General features: G+C 34.8%; 1 protein-coding gene across 23 annotated transcripts in view; it reads right to left on the bottom strand.

The window, feature by feature from the left end:
- TENM3 (teneurin transmembrane protein 3) overlaps positions 1-18,196 on the bottom strand; it is a 1,325,064-nt gene that overhangs the window by 521,856 nt on the left and 785,012 nt on the right. The window lies entirely within an intron of this gene.

Here is an 18,196-nt window from a genome sequence, read left to right as displayed (position 1 = left end):
AGCTTATAAAATACTAAAAACCTTATAAAACTTAGAAGTCTTATAAAATACTGTCAGGCTAAATGAATAGAGCTATCATCCAGTAAAACACATTATCTCAAAACCCATTTACAATCATATGCATTTCAGAAGCCTGCTACTGCAAATCCCTCTGTTGTATTTGCTGTTGAATTGCCTGTTTCTCATTATCAGCATCTGAGGAAATGCTGTGTAGTCATGCAACATGTGGACTGAAAACACGTTCCTGAGAATTTAGTTTATTTTTCCCTTCCAAAGGACTAGGTACTGTGTTAAATACTTTTGCTAGAGCAAAGGATGAAGCCAGAAGAAAGGTGAAAAATATCAAGCCAAAGTAAATTAAGCAGTGGCATCATGCCCAAATCAATCACAGACATTACCTTTAGATAGTGACTTGAAGCTGGCAGATTGTAGTTTAATAGTCACATGAAGAAATTTTGTTTTGCAAAGTCACTTTGCTTAAAAGACCTTTTAATATATACTACAGGTGGTCATTCAAACCTTGCCATGTTGTGTGTAGCATACTGGTAATTGTGCATGCATGCATGCGTTTGGAAAAAAAAAAGAGCAGCGTGAGTCCACAATTTTAAAATGGCATGCGCCCAACAGAGCTCTGCTGCAACATGAAATGATAGCAAATACTGCTTTCTCTGGATTCAGATGTCCTCACCTATCTTCAAAGAAAGGCTGCTAAATTTGCTGTGAATAGTTTGTGATAGGGACAACAATCATTACTGGAATTTGGCATATACTTTCCTCCTTTCAAAATACCAGGTATTAGTTTTAGGTTATTAAAGTATCAGTCTAATGATTCCTACATCATTTAAAATTCATATTTGAGCAGTAAAACTTGAATTGTTATTTGGTTGTATACACTGAAAATATGTTTTGCTGAACAGCATAACCATAAAGTTTGACATATAAGTTGCTTCACTAATCCAATGTAAACTGAATACAGAGTTTTTCGATCATTGTGGTTTTTAGGCAGAAGAATAAAACCAGCTATTTTCATCTTACATTATGAAAAATACAAACGAAGAGCAAGATCTACTATGGCGAATTATGCTTTCTTACCTTTTCATGAAAGAAAAGTGTGGAAAACAAATAAAACCAAGTCTGAAACATTCCATTTACTAGTAGCTCTTTGTCAAAATGGGTATTTCTATGAAGAATCATAGAAACACAGAATATCTGTGAGTTGAAGAAGACCCAGAAGAATAATCAAGTCCAACTCCTGGGTCACCAAAGGACCACTCATAAATAAACGAATAAATAAATAAATAAATCAGATCATGTGTCTGAGAGGGTAAAGAAGGAAGCATATTGTGAAGGCCTTACTTGTAATAATGTGCAAATACCTTGAACAACTAATAATGTGCAAGTACCTTGAACAACTACAAATTAGAGTGCCTGAGAAGGGCAGCTTGCAACACTGGAAGGCAAAATACATGGTGAAAAGGGTGGGCAGAAAAGTCGTTTAAGAAGTCCCCTGTGAGTGAGGGGTAGGGAATGTGTCAGTCCTTATGCTTATTTACCTTTTTTTTTTTTTTTTTTTTTTTTTAAAGAGCTAAGAGGAACTAACAGAATCTGTTCACAAAAGCTAAAACATTGCGGCTAGCGGGATCAGCAGCAGCTTGGCTAAGGCCTCACTACCCAGCTGGATAGAGGACCAAGCCATGAAACTTGAGAACTGCAAACTGTGAGTGAGGTTTTACTGCAGGAGGCAGGAAGCGGCCAGCTGGCCTAGCACTTGCTTCACCAAGAAACCAAACAGAAGAGTAAACAGTTATGGTTCCATGGTGGGGACGGAGTAATTAGATATTGTATGTTGCAGGGTTTCCCTGCTGTTCTTTTTGTTTCTCCTTTCAATAAAGTAGTCTTGGCTAAGCCATCTGATTCATATTTGCAGGGAGAGAAAACAAGCTGACTGAGCAACAGAAAGACTATTTTTATTTCCCCAATTTTCGGTGTGGGAGTTTGAGTCGCTCTTTATTGCTCATGAAATGTGAGCTTGGCTGTTGGGGCTGCTCATCAAGCAGCTAAGTGGCTGACGGGGCTGGTCAGGATGCAGGTCATGAATGAATCCTCATAACAAACCAAGTGAAATTCAGGTAGCTGTATCCACTGAAAAAGTAGGCATGTACCTGACAATACCTGTGTAACAAGTAATGGCCACTGCGGATGGTAAGCTAAAGCACGACCCCTGATGGCTGTTTCCTTTTTAATACAGGAACATGCTATATTGCCTCGCTGGAGAAGTATCTCAAGGAGTTTAAGATATGTATACTATACTACCTTTTCAGTGCCATCTATTTTTCACTTTTTTACCAAATAGAATTCTCTGGCAATTATCAAGGTTTGTAAACCTCTGTAATGTTCCTAAATCCACTTGTATCCCTTGCTAGCTACAATTTATTTAATTGGTCACTGGTTTGGCATTTCATAGAAGTTACATAAGAAAAAAGAAAAGTGAGCCTTTGTTACAAAACTCTGTATAACAGAAATCTAAATAAATACAAAAGTCTGGTAATCATATAAAATATAATGAATATATATAATACTGTATTGATGCTATGATATGTAGTATATACTATAACTAGCTCACACTACTTTTTGGATGTCTGGGTGCATGTTCAGCACTTCACTTTTTTATGTAATAACCACTTTTATGTAATTATTCTATTGCTTCAGTTCTATTTATATTGGCAGAGGAACAATGTAAGTGACATTGCAAGGACTCCAAAGTCAATGGAACATTTTCACTCACATTGTGATAACTAATCAGACATTGTGACATTGCACAGATGATTCATTTATGTGATAGCTTCAGGATTCAGACATGGCAGCAGGACTACAGTACTGATGAACACATCTGTATTAAATAAAAGAAGGAAAATTCTACTTCACAGTGCTATGCTTTAGGCTTTTAGCAAACGGAATCAAAATTTTACCCAAGTTTTCCTCACTTTTACAAAACTACTCTTTATCTTAGATAGGGAACATTATGCTTCATGCTCCTGGGGAACATTCTGTGCTTTACTTGATTCACACACTCTTCTTTTCTAGACATCTTTCCTGATGTTTGTTTTGGACTGCATGATGGATAAAAGCCACATGGCAGAAACTTGATCCAGGGAAGTAGACGTTGTGCTCGCTGATGTAGGAGGCACTTCATAGCAGCCAAAGAAATCTATTACTGTATCTGTTAATGGGGTATTGCTTCAGCTGCTCTCAAAGGCTATGTGTATCTTCAGCAATCAAGGCAGCCCAGAAGGAAAACTGCAAAGTCAAACTGTTGGTGCTCAGGACCTACTGTCTGTATAAGACATTTCAAGGAAGAGGCAGTTCTCAGGAATAGTTGGAGACCGGTTCCACAGACTGAACATCTATTACAGTAGTGGTGTCTCAGGTACACCTTGGTGCATCTTCCAGATTAGTTTTAATCCAGTTCAAGCATTCTGAATAGCTCCTGAATATGAACCAAATCTGAACAGCAGGTAGGACTAATGAGGAGATTCAATTCAAAGGCACACTCCTGATCTAAACAAAAGCAGTAATAAAGAAGCCCTTAGCAAAGACCCCTAATTTGCACTGCTTTTGAACACCCCACTTGCAAGAATACTATATATACATGTATATGTATATATTTACTCTCTATATAACAATGTCATTATGCTTAAAGATCTCCTTATATTCTGCTTGAATTGTTTCCTGGTGGGATTCTTTTTTTCAAGACTTGATTCACATTTCATTCAGGTCAACAAGAGGTCTCTAGCAAGACTTAACTAGGTATATTTAATTATTAAAAAAATGTTCATTTTTCACCCAATTCACCTCTTCAACTCACCCAGAACACTGGAACAAACTCTGTAGGAGAGGATTTCCCATGTTGTTTTCTGCATACTCCATTTGATATGCCAGAACAGCCCATCTGCTCCAGAGCTCATTCTTGGGTATCCTCCTTCCAGAGGTCTTCTAACCACAGGTAACAAAAGAACCATGTGTTTTTCACAACCATCTTACATTTCCGTTCTCATTACATAAGAAAATGGACATTCGCAACAGAATTGTCCTATAAGATGTGCACACCAGACCACACAATGGCAAAGGACAGGATTTTGACTAAGCAAAGGTTGAGAAGTACTTGTTCACGAGATGACCAGCATGGAATAGGAAGGTAAAGCCCTTCTGGTAAGTCATGGTGGAGTCTTCACACCTAAAACTCTACTTTTGAGTCATGGTAGTCATATTTACATGAAGATTGCGAGGTTCATTGTTTCTTTTGCTGTCTGTGCTTATGAAGCCAGAAACACCATGCCAGTAGCCAAATTTTTGTCTCCTCCTCTGTGATAGAGGACTTTATTCTTTCACTTCATTCTTTTTCCTGTTTCCTTTCTTCTCTTTTTTTAATGCCAGTACATACTAATACACTATCAGCCCTGAGAAAGGCATATGCAAATTAAAAAGGATTCATAATTATATATTTTTTGCTTTGGGAAAACACTATTATTGTTTCTTTTGTAAAGGACATGCTCTTCGTAATATCTGATTATCATTTTTCCCCTTTTTGCAGAAGAATAATAGCTTTTAATTTAAGCCTCGGTCCATATTTATTGTGACTGATACTTTATTAGTGATAAAATCAGTAAGTCATCTCTTTTATAGAGATACCTTTACTGAAATATTTGAGTTCCTTCTACATGAAATGAATAGTGACAACCAAGTCCCTAGTGGATTGTTAAGAGCTTCCAGAATTTCCTCCAGTCCCTTAAAGACCTCTTATTTTTCTTTCTTTGCTTTTTGGCAGGGATTTATTAGGTGAAAAGAGCTGTCATGATATCACAACAGTGTTTATGACGGAAATGTCTTTTCAAATAAGATGTTCATAAAGCTCTAGACACATCTGCTGTTACCCAGATTTTTGCTCTTTCTATAGACAGATCCTCTTGACTGTGGACCCTTTATTCTCACTTTGGATTTAATAATCTGTTTTGTCTTACAGGAGAGCAACAAGAATGGGGTTATGTACATCAAAATTCATTCTCATAATTTAGCTAAAAATTAATCCATTAATTGTTTTGAAGATTACTTTGAAGATCAAAGCCTAAGAAAGCATTGGAAACCTAATGAGAGCCAGTAGAAGACATAAGCATGGGCCTTATGTGTGTAGATGCAATGGAGAAAGTGCTCAAATATCTTCTTTATCTGATGATGCCTATACACTGAGCTTCTGAAACAGTGAGACTCAGAATCTGAGGATAACAGATACTCAGAAAGGCTATCCTTCTTCATCCAGCAGGAGGAGTCATGTTTTCTGACAAGACAGAAGCTACAGGAACCATTTTTAGAGACTTCTAAGAACATCATTATTAAAGTGTAGTAGAAGTCCAATTAGACCTTGAAATAAAGAGACGTTTTATCCAACTCCTAAAGCATTCTCTTTTCTGATCAGCATCACTCTTCTTATTCTCCAATTCAACGTGTGCTAGTGAATCTTTAGACAACAGCTGACTTTCTCCTAAGCATAATGGTATATTGGGTTCCCTCCCCCCCCCCCAAAAAATAAAAAAAAAAAAAAAAGAGTTGCAGGTAAAAACAAAAACAAACAACAACAACAAAATATAATTACACATTTTCACTCCATAGTTTATTTTCGGATCTTTTCTCACATGTTCTCAGATACCTCCAAAGAGGCAATGCTTGGCATTGAATATATATAATCTTTGATGATTATAGATTTTCTGTGCCTAATGTAATGATGCAGATAGTGTATGACTATTTATACTGTTGAACACTATAATGAACTGCTTCCGCTGTCTTTCTTCTGAACTGTCAGATGGCAGGTTAGCCATGGAGTTCAGAAAAGGGTGAGGGCACATATGGAGAATAGAATCTCAATTTTCTCCTCTATTTGTTCTTATGTTCCAACCCTCTTTCAGAAAGATTTTACTGAACTTTTCAGAATAAAATTTCAGTTTCCAAATAATATATTTCAATTACAATTTCTATTTTATTTATATAGGGAAATTTGAAGACATTCATTTAAATAAGGAATTAATAATTCCAAAATTTCACTGTCATCTCAATAAAAATGTTAGCTATATAGACCTAAACTGAAGAGATGTATGAAATGAAAATGAATTTATTTAAGAAAAAAAAACACAAAAATGTTGTAGGGAGAGTGGATGGATAAGCTCCCTACAGATCTTTGCTCTCAGAAAACTTTTTATTTATTTATTTTATTTTTTTTTGTGTGTGTGTGTGTGTGTGTTCATTTTTTTTGTGTGTGTATTTTTTTTTTGGTCGGTATGAAGAAAATTTGTAATAATTCTTTTTCCTATTTTATTTATTTTTAATAAATTTGTAATTAGTATTATTAAATAAAATTTAAATAAATATTGAAAATATTTTTGATTTAGAAATAAACACAAAGCATATAAAAGTGGTTTGCACTGACTAGGAAATCATTTGTGATTAAGACCAACATTCAGAAAAACTATTAATTATTCATATTTCCACCAATGGAGTTATGACACTTTTTTTTTTTTTTTAATTTATTTGTGCTTTGATTCCACAACATATTGTTTCTCCTTATTATTTCATTCTTTTGCCCACTTTTTTTCTGCTGTTTCTATCTTATAGTAAGTGTATAGGAAAGATGTCATGTGTTGCTGTGCAGCAGAACAAGTTCCTACCAGTGTAGCAACTTTATCACTTCCATGTTTTCTGGATCTCTTTTGTACTTTTGTATTAATATATGCTGCTAAATAAAAAGGAATTTTCATACTAGTTAAAGTGAGGTGGCATCTTCTCCTTAAAATAACAAGTTTTCTCCAAAGCTAATTCTGAAGATATGGAGAGGGTTCAAAGCAACTGAATTCAAGTATTACTCAGCAACAAATAGGAAGAAAATGAGGCCTTGAGTCTCCCCTATCCCCATTTAGAAGAAAATCTTTACATCAGGTGTTTATTCATAGCTTCATATGTAGATAAACCTTTGCAAATGGTAAGGAACAAGGAATTAGAAAAATAGTAAGCAATAATACCACTGGGAGTCATTTACTTGGGCTTCACTTACCTAAAATTACTATAATTATTAAATGTTTTGGAAAGAAATAATGAAACACTACATCGTCTCTGCAAAAATGTACAAATTATATTTCCTGCTACAGAAATTGTTTTAGAGATATAAAAGACCATTATGTCATGATTCAGCAACAATTTACTTGCAATTTAATAGCAAATTAGATTCATACACTCATACAATCATTTATTGACAATTGGATAGGAAAAAAATAAAAAGAGATTATCTGTGTCTAGAAAGAGATTTTGCATTTGGCACCTCTGTTGGTTCTTAAATTAATGTGCTTTGCCGATACTTCTATGAGTATGGGGTAACCCAGTGATCTTCTAACTACTCTGGACTGCCTAAGGCCACAAGATATGGTCTTCCAGTGTTTTCATTCATGCACTGCAGATGATGCTTAACAAGGTTGTAATGCTTTAGGAAGAAGTTTTCTAGGAAGTGCCATACCAAAGCACTTTTGATAAAACTTCAATTTCTGTTGCAAACCATGGACACTGATTTGAAATAAATTGTGACTGATGATCAGTTGATGATCATTTCCATAATCATCATGCCATCAGTAATTTATCAATGTAGTGTTCCTGATGTCACACAGCCTGGGTAACTGAGGGACAGAAGCACAAGCTGTGACTTTAAAATGTATTTCTAAGAACATTTAAAAATATTTCCAATAGTAAAATAATCAATGAGATAGTTCTAAGAAAATGAAAATCTGCCAGGACTGTAATACAGCACTTTTTACAAAGATTTTCGGCAGAAAAAGGTGACAATTTTATCCCTGGAACATTTAAATGAAAATTTCCTTATCAGATGGTTCAGCATAATTTGCCAGTACACTCTGGAACAAAATAACTTGCTGGGTAAAGCAATCTGTCAAAGAAACTCATATTAACTCTACTAGACCCTTTAAAAATATGTATTTTTCTGTCTTCCTACGTTATTAAATATCAACAGTAGCTCAGTGATTTTTGGTTTGCTTCTTACTTTGTTAGCACAGTGGAAAGACACCATATTTAGAAGTGTATTGTATTTGAAAAATGTGCTCTAATGGCATGTCTTTTTTATATACAAAACATTAATGACAAAATGAACTCCAAACTGACACAGCTACCTTTATGTCACGCATAAGTAAAAGGCTAAAACATATCCATATACAACATGGATATGAACTAAGCCACGAAGTACTCTTTTTGGTATTCACACCATCTAATTTATGCACTTAACTTTAGGTAGCTAAATCCGGAGCCAAGTAGTGCAGGCAGCCAGTGGAAAGAGACAGGCTGTGCCGCGGTACCGCGCAGAGCATGAGCACTTCAGGCAGCTCCTAGAGAAGCTCCCTCTCTCCACTGTGGAGAGAGCTTAGTGAGACTAACTTACACACACACACCTTAAATTAGATACCTAAAGCAGATGGACTGAACACCTGTCTTTGTTTTCCACAGAATTTTTATGGCATTTGGCTTTGACAAAGGTCTTTTGCAATAGGAAAGGGCTCTCCTGACTTGAAGGAAGTACTAAAAAGATTGTAACAATAGCCTGATAGACCTCAGCTCATCACCAGAATTCCCTTTCCCTCTTCTTCATATTTGATTTTCAAAGGGCAGTTTCACATTTCAGATAAGGAAGAACATCTTCCTTTGATCTGTAGTTTCTGAGCTGTCCCGTTTCCACAAAATCTACACCATTCTGTGGGCTCAATTCCAATGCACTATTTCAATAACTTTGGCATAAAATCTAAATTACAGAGACACAAACCCTTCTCCTGGCCCTAAAGCAGCAGGAAAATAGACACGATAAAGCACCTTCGTTGAATGTTTTCTGGCTAAAACAGGAACAAGATTTTTCTACAATTTTACTTAAGAGTATGAAGTTTTTTAAAAAATATATTTACTTAAATTTATAAGTATGATTTAATTGTTAAAACTCCTTGCAGTATTAGATAACATATATATAATAAATGTAGATAGATTCACAATACATCCTATGCTGTTGTCAAGTCTTACTCATTGCATACATTCAATTAAATTTTGCTGTCTTACTGTACAAGTACATTCTGGACATTAAGAAAAGGCAACTGGTCCTTTGGAAGGGAGAGAACATTGTATGTAGAGATGCAATGGCTTTACAATATAAAGTCACAATATTTTGTTCTCTCTGTCTCTGGAACACAGAAGGCATAACTGGATCTCAGTTCCTATCTCTTTTTGGGAGAAGTACATGGGTCACCCTGCTGGTGCTGGCCAGCAGTGTTGAGCTTCACGCTTGGGAGTGTGTGCAGCAATCCTCCCAAACCTGTATTCCAGGAATTGAATTTAGCTACATAAAAGAACACTTTTTATCATTTTATCATTTTTTAATTCTGTAGCAGATTCTTGCATGCTGATATTCTATAGAATATAGAGAAAAAAATCAGTGAAAATTCAGTGGTTAGAAGAGTGAAGCAGCCACCACACAATATGGGGACTTGTCATTTAGAAGACATTTTGGCAGTGGTGCACTCAGCATTCAGGGTGACAGGGGCAGAAAGGGTCAACTGCATTTCCTGCAGGGGGAAGTGGGACAGGGTTTAATGAGAATGCAAAGGTGAGCTCTCCTAGCAATTAATAGGAAATTTCCAAATTGCTGTAATAAAAATAAACAGTCCTCTGTGAGAAGGACACAAAGCTGCTCAATACTGCTAATAGCAGCATCAATCTTAGCTGATTTTGTTTTAATTTTCAAGAATCACAGAATCACAGAATCTCTAGGTTGAAAATATGCAAATGTTTCTTTTAATGTTTTTATAAAATGAGAGGAGTTGCAATGTGTCTGCTGCTAATGGTGCAGTGTTTTTCACTGAATATTCTAGAGTATATTAATTCCAGAAGTATTAGTGTACCTCACTTTTTAAAGAACTTACAAAGCATTCATGAAGCTCCATTTAAATCGGGTGAGCTCTATCCTAGAGCACCAGGTAATGACCTGTGTAACCAGAAGGTCCTAAATGTCCTAAGCAACCTGCCTCTCCAGGGGCAGGGTTTGCTTCATAGTACCATTCTTTCTACTCTTTTAATTACTTGTTTCAGTTAGCTTTAAGATTACCCAACCCCATCTGGGATGAAGTTATTGATAATGAAATTTTAACATTGTCTTTTTTTAAAAAGACTTTTTTTTACTAACATTCAGTGTTTCACTGTCTACAGTTTGGGGTTGCTTAGGAATGAATGAGATGTTCACTGCTGACTATTAAAGTAAACAAGCTTATGATTTAATAAATGCAAAATAAATGTCTTTCTCTTTTTTATGACAGAACAAAAATTCTTGTCTAACATCTTGTGATCTAGGCTGGAAACAAATTTCTGTGACAAATGCACACTCATTATCTGCAGAGATTAGAGACCTACTTAAAACAAATCAAAAACACTCAATGTCTATGCGCTGGTTTTACATACCAGTGTGTTGACCTCTCTAAGAGATTGAAAGGTTTTGAACTGTCACTTGAACAATAATTTAAGATTCCAATAATGTCAGGCATATCAGATGAACAGGAAAAGTGCAATGCAAGCCCTTGGGTAAGGTGAACAATACAGACACAAAACTGTTGAAGGAGAAAGGCTTCAAGCCACAAGAACAGAGAAATAAAGGGGTCTTTGTTGGGAATAGTCAGTTTCTTGGGACAAATACTTTTACACATAGTTCAGCCAAGCCCTATGGAGAAGTTTGAAAAAAAAACAGATTAAAATACAAATGCTAAGTCATCTTGCGTTATTCAGTGATAAATAAAATAAATCTCCACACAATGCTGTATTTCTCAACTGGAAAAGCCAACTTTTCTTTAAGTTCATCTTTAAAAATTTTCTTGTCTCTCATGTTTCTCATTTGGTTTTACTTAAGAGAAGATGTAAAAGAAGATACTTTAAACTAATCTCCAAACACTTTTTACTTTCGAAGATATTTTACATCGATAAACTGAAACCCCATCTTAAAAACAAAAAAAGTATTTCAGTATCTTTTTTTTTAACATCAAAAAATTGTACTGTACTAGCTACATAATATACATTTGAAATGCCTAAAGTCCATTTTTTTCCCTGAGAAAAATACATAAATATTTGATTTTTTGAGAAAATGCAAGTCCTATAAAAATGATGAGATAAACAAGAACTTTTACATATAGAACCAAAAATAACTGAGGGTATTTTCCTAAAAAAACATGTTTAGAAGTTTGGTTATTTTAAAAGCCACACACAAATATTCCTTTACATCTATCAACAGATTTGATTAATCTACTTGAAAAATTTCAATAATCATTCACAGAAAATTCAGACAATATCTGTATAATGTAAGGGTCAGAAGAATAGGGAATAAATCACTTTCAAGGATGACACCATGTTCCATTAGCCTGAGTTTGGCCTGACTTTTTAAGTGGCTTTTAAAAATATTTTTGAATTTTTAAACACATTAGAGAAACACCACAATGCTTTTCAGATTGTAAGTATGTAAAGTACATTTTTCTGTAGCATAATTGAAACCTAATTAATCTTTTCCCCTGGAGATCTTTTAGAGTTGAGGGTAGTGACTATCATAGGAAGAGGACTCAGTAACAAGAGGCATTTCCATTTACAAGTATTTCTTCTGGAACATCAAACGAATGTTTGGAAATACGTCGCAACCATCTGAATTATATGCTTTGACTATGCATTATGCATGCCATTTAACTTTGTTGGACCTCAATTTCCACATATATCAAGAAAGGAAAATAATATTTACTCAATATATTTGCATGGTTTTTTTTTTTTTTTTTTTTGTTTTTTTTTTTTTTTTTTTTTTTCAGAAACATATTAATTTGTATTTGAGCTATACTTGAGAAGTATTATGTAGTAACTCAACTGAAATTTCATGAAATCCTGAACACTGCCTTGGGAAATAATAGATTTTTTTTTTTTCCATTGGCCCTTAATAAAATGGCACATTCATATGAAAACAATATATGAAAAATATTTTACTGGGGAGACAGGAATTGAAGCAGCTTTTTATTTTTCTCTAGCTCTTAATAATATTATAGGTTTATATGAGAACAATATATGAAGACATTTTATTGGAGGGTAGAAATTAAAGGATGAAAGTATCTTTCAGAGAATGAACGAAAAACCGTATTTGTCTGACAGCAATAACTGTAGCACATGCATAGGAAAAACATATATTTAAACGCTACTGATGGATTTAGTCTGCTAGTAGTTCATTCAGGTTATACATTGTAAACTAAACTAGCAACAGAGACTAAACTCTAACTTTTCTAGTTAATTCTTTTCCAAACTGCTTCAGTAAGTTCTGTGCTATATTTGATTTTTTGTAGTCACACAGAAGAAATCTCCCCCAGCCTTGTTTTTGGAAATGTTATATAAAAATCCAGCATGGGTGCTCGGAACATCTTTCAGTCAAGCCCAGAAAGGCTCTGCTTTTAGATTCGTATTTACTCTAAAAATAGATTTCTATCAGAAGGGCAAAGGAGGTTATCCAACTGCCTTCCTTTATGGCATACATAAACGCAGACCAGTATGTGCTCTATACATCTGTACCTGTGAACGCAGACAGAATTTTACCCCTAGAATACAAATATGGAAGGCTGTATCCGTCAAGCATTCTTGTCAGATTATCACTTAAATTTTTGGAGATAACCCAGTGAATCTGAACATGGAATGATGTAATACATCCTAACTGTTATAATATTTTCTCTAACAGCATGTGCAATGTACAATAATAATGAAGGTTGGGTCACTGTTTTGAAAATAGAAAAATCACTTTTCTGTCTCAGATAGAAAATAACATGTTTTAGAAATTTGAAATTGCTTTCTACATGCTAGTATTTTTTTTCCCGTTCATCTTTCAAAGATTTCAATTTGCCTAATAATAGGACCTTATTTGAAGTTTAGCGATTCATTCTGAACTGTTAGATGATTCCTTTTCCTTCAGTCTTAGGTTTGGCGTTGTGGGAATACTATTACTTATGGACTACACTTTCCTGCTTTAATCTTTTCCACCCTAAGAGAACAGGTTTTCATTTTTTATTTTTTATTTTTATTTTTTAATAAGTTTTCAATGATAAATAATAATGGCAAGTGACCTCTGTGCTTAACTTTTTAAAGAAGTGGCTGAAAGTGGTTTTATAATTTTCAGTCTCTTTTTAGCCACAAGAAAGCATTTGTAACACTCAGATTTTGTTCTTTAGACAGAAAAGAAAGCCAGCAAAATTTTCTTAACATCTGCCTGTGCACCCCTATTAACTGAAGGGCAATGTTCAATAACACTGGCCCATATAAGCAGTTATGTGTATTTTAAATAATAATAGCAACTCATAAAACACATTATGTATATATTGGAAATAGTCTTATTAAGACATACATCTACCTACTTTAGTATGGCAAATAACAACCTCACACTTGTTAAGTCACAGCTACTTAATTTTCACATCTCTCTAGGTACTCAAGAACACCAAATTATCAAAATGACTCTTCTCACATCACATACAACAGTTCCTGCCTCAGTGCTTCCAACTGGTAGGCATCTGCTCTTGGGTAACACTCAAGTAGTAAAGTGTGGTTGGCAGAGCAATACTGCACATCTCAGAGGCTCTTCCTTTTTTTTTTTTTTTTTTTCCCAATGATTTTTACTACTTTCTGTCTTCAACAGTCCTCTCAACTTGCTCAACATGCCAGCAATTACTGGTGATTCACTTGCTTATCTTAATCACTACAGTTTTTAATATCTATTCACATCAAAATATTACCTCAATAATTAAAAAAGAAATGATTATAGAATTGTGCCCAAAGATGAGATGGCTATGCGGAAAAAAGAAAAATTATGGGTACTTAAATTTGTAGGTCATCTCATTACAGGTTCTATTCAATTCACAGTGAAGTCAATAGAAGGCTTCTGAATAAATTATGAAAAAAGTGAATGGTCTTTGATATGGACATTTTTTTTTTTTTTCCAAAGATACTCAAGTATCCATGTATTTCTCCCTAAACAAGGTATTTAGATTAGAACACTTAATTACAGGGCACTGCTCTTTCATTCACATCTTATGTAACTCTCTGTTTTGCATAACATAGTATAGCTTTTTTTTTTTTTTTTTTATGTATCATTTTGTATGGAATGTGTAGTTAAAGATACAACAAGAACTGATGAGAGTGCCTAGGACTGACAGGTGAGTTCTGGGAAAACTGATTTTGTCTTTTATCTACTTGAGATGGCTAACCAGAAATATAAGGCACTTTACTGCATTTTTTTCCCCTCTTCTCCCCCCCTCTTTTTTTTTTTTTCTTTTTTCCCTTTTCAGATGCCATGCTGAAATAAACATGCCAAAATTCTGCTTTGCTGACTGCGTCATCAGAGCTTGCAAATGCTATCACTTCTCTGACAGGCATTGTGAATCACAGTTATTTTTTCTCCCAGTGTCTACGAGGTCTGCCACCTGAACTGGCATAGTTTGTAAGTGCCATCAACTTCTCCTCAGGGCTTACAAGCTATACTTGCTCTTTCAGAAGAATCTGAAAATGTTGTGAACCATAACTATGTTTCTGAGAGAACTTACAAGTTCTGCCATCTGTGCCTGCAGTGCTTTAGAGCATCATAATATGGATATGGAGATATTTTCATCATGGGGTTTATGATCTCCACCAGCTGCATCAGCAGAGATTGTTAGTGCTGTGAACCACAACCATTTATCTCTCAGCACAGACGCCTGCATTACTTTTTCATTCTTAATAGTCTGTATCTGCTTGACCCACTGTTATACATACGTGTATATTTTTCAGCAAAAGAGAAAGCAAAAAACAAAATAATCCTTCAAAGCAGATCTTTAATCACTGCAGATCTGCACAGATCTCCAAATATTTACACAAGTTTAACTATGCCCTGTCTAGACTGAGAATTTATTGCAAATACAATTATTGTGATACCCATAGCAGTTGTAGCCCTTTACGTAGTCTGACAGAGCCCCAAATCTTGCTGCTAGAGCAATTCTTAGATTTTGAGAAAGTATTAAAATAGGATTGTAAATAGAAAGTATTGTAAATAGGAACTTTATTTAAATGATGCTGTTCTTTGGACTATCTCCAGTTTAAACAATACCATTAAAAAAACCTGCACTTATCATAGAATCATAGATGCAGTTTATGCAATCCTTTGACTGAGTTTTGGCACTTGGTAATTCTAGGAACAGGTAGGTTAGGTGGAAATATCCTCACATCCCTAGTATCCATACATTGGCCCTGGGAAGAAAATGTGCTGTGTGTCTATGAGGAATCACTGCAAATCCAGATGGGTAAAATGTGGGCTCTGCGTGTCAGAGAGGTGAGTTTAGAAAGGAGCTCTATCTTCTCCATATGTTGACAGAGAAAGAAGCCACTGGCATGCCAAAAAGCTCTGACTGGCTATCTCTAAGGGAAGACAAAGGAAAAAAGGAAAGTAGTCAGAGACTTTACCACTGATGTCATCATGTATCTACTGGATTCCTATATAGAAGTATAAGAAATGTATGGAACTGGAAAGTGAACCAGCAAAATGCCTCCAAATTTACAACAAAAGAACATACATTTTCACATTACAGCTTTGAAGATACCGGGCTTTTGTATCGCTACCTGTGTCTGCGTGCATGTGTGTTTGTGTGTGCATGTGTATGCACGGCTGACCTGAGACAATTAAATGCAACTTCATTTGAATATGATGACATGCCAAACCAGAAATATTCTGTGGATACATGCAGTTTTTGGTTAACTTGTTAACTGAACCATTAGGAAAAGGCCTTGTTTCCTATCAGCTACATGGAAATTTGCCTGATACTTCTGATTTTGCAGACCTTGCTTCCAGGGCTGCCTGGCTGAGTAGGTTGTTCACAGCTGGTGACACAAGTGACCCCAGGGCCCCCAGCCAGCCGAATTCAGGCATATGGTGATTCTAGAAAGAAACTAAATATGCATCCTGCAAGTCCTGGGCTTCAGACCAAGTGACATTTTCCTTCATAAGATGGCTTTTGGACATCAACACAGAGAAGTGATTTTGGTTGAAGGTAAGGTTTGGTTGAAGGTTCAAGGCATGTATTTTTTATTTCTGTTATAAATGTAGAGCTTAAAAACAAGAAAATATCCAAGACAGTTTTCAGGATTATAAAAATTTCATCCAAAAAGCACACATAAGTTATGGTGATGATGAATTGTCAGGCAAATGAAAAGTTCCTATTTGAAATCAGGCTTTTACTTTTTTCTTTGCTGACTATGAATAAAAGTCCTCTGATGAATTTTTAGTAGTGGAACTATAATATTTAAGCCTTGGAAAGCAGTAGAACCTTGTGAGGTTACCTAGTGCTAACCAATTAATTCGTATCTTGTCTTTTCCAAAATTTCTTATAACCTTGGTTCTTTGTTGAAAAACTACATTTGCTAACTTTCATATGAAAGACAAGTGTTCAAAATGATAACAGGGCTACCAAAGCTCTATAATTCTTAAAACTTAATTCTACCATAGTCTACTGAGCTGTCATTAGTGCCCTGATCCACATTCTCAAGAGAGTTCCAAATTTTAGTCTTACTCCATATTTGCAATGAACCAACAGGATGCTTAACATTGTTCCTTGTTTGCCTTAACGTTTTAGCCATTCTGATACAAGTATGTTTGCAGACATATTTTACAAATCACTTTATTAATATGTTCAGAAGCCTCTTTCTGGAGCACTTCTCCTTTCCAAACATCTTTATTTTAAGAAAAGGGACTCTACAAGTTGTAAAGTCAATTAATTTAAACATTTTAATGCTGATGTTATAGGGCTTTTCTACCAGACAGCACCTGACACAAAGTTTAAGTTTATGCAACCTTCCAGGAAAGAAGGATTACCTTTTCCTAAGACTAATATAAAACAAAAAGAAATACTCAACTGCATGTGCTTCTTGGAAATAGTTGATACTGAAGTTGAATTTCATCTTGATATTTATATACACAGAAATAGCATACTGGGAAAGAATCCACATTAACATTGTTCAGGTATCTACAATTAGGGGACCATTACCGAAATAAATTATTTTCATGACTAAGTGCATCTGCCATTATGTCATTGTTTGGAAACCTACAGTGAAATTTGCAGAGAAATTGGAGCGAAAACTGCAAATCCCTAAAAATTTAACTTGGTCCTAATCAGACGTGCCTTGGGCTGTCTGTGTGATTTCCCTGCGTGATTTTTATGAATATGAATATGCAAACATTTAGAGGGCTTATTGATCCCCAATACTTAACTGTTAGGTCATATGAATAGTAAATGAAATATGATATAAAATATGCAAAATAATAGTACATTAGCCTAAACAACACTAATAAATTGCAAAGCTTAGCATGAAATTGAAAATCACTAATGGAGCACTGTGCAGTTTGTTGAAGCAATGAGCAGTCAAAGAATCATACATAATGTAACAGTACAATTGCTAACAGCAGGCTCATAGAAGACAATTTAAACTTATTTTTTATGGACAAGAGGAATTGATCTTTGAAGCGGTTCCTAAGGAGATTCCACTTAGCCCGAACAGCATCTTGGGAGTGAGTTCTGGTCTATCCCTTCCATTAAATACATATTTATGAACTTCCAGAAAAGACTGATTTAAATTACACATGAAGTTATGGTTTATGAACTTAAACCAGAAGAGGTAGAAGTACTAGACATGTGGAACTAATACCTGAAACTGGTATTGAATTCAATGGTTATGACGTTTTTGCAGGTTTCATTGAAAGATGAGTCACATGTAACAAATTCCACTTCTTGAAATCCTTGGGAGTTAAAATATGTGACGCTATGAACACAAAACATGAATAGCTCTCAAAATAAGAATGTGATACACAATGTCCTATCTTCTCAAGGTCCTCTACATGAAAAAACAACTCATATTTAAAATAGTTGGTATCAAGAGTTCTCACATTTGGGAACGTTCACAGGAAAATTTATAATTAATAGATTTATTTTTAAATAAAATTTTAATATTTTTTAAAAAATTATAATTAATATATATAATTAATATACAGAAAAATTATATATATGTAAAATGGAAAGGTGGCACAGATGGGTCTTTGTTG

This window comes from Anas acuta, chromosome 4 (assembly GCF_963932015.1).
Source record: "Anas acuta chromosome 4, bAnaAcu1.1, whole genome shotgun sequence".
Lineage (NCBI taxonomy): Eukaryota > Metazoa > Chordata > Aves > Anseriformes > Anatidae > Anas > Anas acuta.
This window is presented reverse-complemented; position numbering and strand designations above follow the sequence as displayed.